Below are 2593 nucleotides of genomic sequence, written 5' to 3'. Positions count from 1 at the left end.
TTGTCTCAAAATTTACTGTGGTGGTTAAAAACAGTTTCTCGATTTTTGTCTCGCCAGCGCCCTGGCAATTTCACACCATGAAATTAAAATTCATAACTAATGAAGTCAATAAAAATGATGAACTCTAAGAAGTTCACTAATTCTCCATCTCGTCTTGCCCTAGTGTGGGTAAAGACTTCTTTACATTGTTTGCCAATAAGGACTGATTCATTGCCTCCACCACAACTACATTAGGAGCAGCGTTTAAACTATTGCCGTTTAGTAAGTCTAACATTGCGTTAGTTTGTACTATAAGAGAGAGAAAAAAGAATTTTTTTATTTTTATGTATTTTTTAATAAAAATTATTAATATTTAATTTTAAATTTTTAAAAATTTTCATTTTTATCTTATTAATGAAATAACAGCATTTGGTGAGTTGAGTACATCAAATATAAATCAATAATTTAATGGACTATTTTTTTTTATATCGACTTAAAATTAGATAATCTTTAACTTCCTTTTTATGATTTACACTAAATTAGATGAACTTCAAATATTTGACTATTTAATATTGATTATAACTATTTTTATTTAATTAAGTCATTTGAATTCCGATAATGAAAAATGTAAATTTCAAGTTTTACATAAATTCACATCATTATTCTATTGGGAGCATCATACTCCACAAACTCATCCATCATGGCTCAAGTGCTAGGTGGCATCCATAACTAGACAAAAGTGAATACTTATCTTAACACAGAATACACAAACAAGTATGCTTCTAGATGGACAAAGAATCCATGTAACCTCCCGTTCAAGATTTGTTACCGACATAATGGTAAAATAGGAAGGTTCCATTCAACCCAAACAAGCCTCAAAACAAATAAATTCAATTTACTCAAAATACATCATGAGACTTATCACCATGGAAACATACACGATACATGTTAAATGTAAATCAAAATCAAAGTTTATTAATTTGCATGATTTTATGCTCAAAATGCCAAAGCGAAACATTTTCCAAGCATCAAATATAAGCCAACTTGTGGCAAATCCAAAGTATAAGCCAACTTTGTCACACCATTTGCCTATCTGTTACTTCTTTTCTCAACCATTAATCAAAAGTCAATAACCAAATTTCAACTAACCATGAATATCAACTTTAACTAGTGAACGTTTGAGTCATTTTTACCTTGGTGAGCTTGAAATGGTTTAATCTATTATAAAACCTTGAGTTTAAAGATTAAAAACAGATTTGTTAAAAATCCAAAGATTATAACAATCAAACCCAAAAGTTTGAGTGTGAGAAGTGAAAACACTTTACCTCAAAGCGTGTAAAATCAAAAGTTGACCCTAAAAATGATTTTTAATTGCTTGAAGATGATTCTTGGTGTTTAAAGTGAAAATGGAGTGAAAAAAGAGAAAAGAGAGGTGAAAAGTCATGCTAGGGATGAATGAAGGCGATCAAGGGCTTTTTGGGTATTTAAGATATATTTTATTTAATAAAAAGTCTAAAATACCTTTATTTTTTTGAATCTAGGATGCATGTATCAATAAACTTGGAATATGTATCAATTTTTTTTTTTTTTGGTTTCATGTATCGATACATGTTCATCAAAACCCTTTTATAGGTTTCATGTATCGATACATTAACTCATTTACATTTAATACCTTTTAAGCAAATGTCCTCATTTTTATTTCATTCTTTTTACTCTCCATTTACTTAAAATATTTAAAAGTTCACAATCGAGTATTTGGCTCATTGATTGGTGCACTATCCTCCTGCTTAAAAAGCATAGCTTGAATTCCTTCTCCCCAATTATAAAAAAATAATAAAAACAAGCAAACGTCCCTCCCTTTGGATTCAATAAAAATATCTAAGACATGAAATTCTAAAAGAATCAAAATTTAAATTTTATGCATTATAGTTTTATATTTAACTATTTATATTTTTTACATTATAGTTTTATATTTAATATTTTAAGTTCAAATAAAAATAAAATAAAAATCTTAAATATTGACTATATTATTTTTAAAATTTGATTAAAGTATTAATAAACAATCGACGAATTTTTTAAAAGAAAGATGCAAATCGTCCAAATAATTCTCCCAAGCCTCAATGTTTCAATTCACGAACAAGAGTAATGTGAATCCAAACGTTCCAGGTTCAAGCCTTTTCCTGTAGAACCTAATCCTGGATTACAACCAATGATATAAGAATTTCCTATCAATCAAAATGATAAAATTCATCGTGCTAATCTCAAATGTGGGTCATGCCAACCCCTTCTTAAGAAGTATATAGTTTTCCTCATCGTTTTCAAATTTTATATACTTGTTTTTTTTATTTATATATTATATAAAACTATTATTTATTATGAATCTTTTAATTGTTGATTAAATTAAAAATATTAATTTTTTAAATTATTAATCCTTATTTATCTTCGTCTTTGACCCCAGTACAAATGGGCTGGCTGCGCCTCTGTGTGGTTAAGGAGAAACTTGTAAAAGGAGGTATTTTGAGAAGAGATGTAGCACTTTGTATCATATGTAAAAAGGAAATTAAGTTTACTGACTATTTATTTTTCTTTTATCCAGAGACGTGGAAAGTGTGGG

Source organism: Theobroma umbraticum, unplaced genomic scaffold (genome assembly GCF_002168275.2).
Source record: "Theobroma umbraticum cultivar Fairchild unplaced genomic scaffold, ASM216827v3 scaffold_81.0, whole genome shotgun sequence".
Taxonomy (NCBI): Eukaryota; Viridiplantae; Streptophyta; class Magnoliopsida; order Malvales; family Malvaceae; genus Theobroma; species Theobroma umbraticum.
This window is presented reverse-complemented; position numbering follows the sequence as displayed.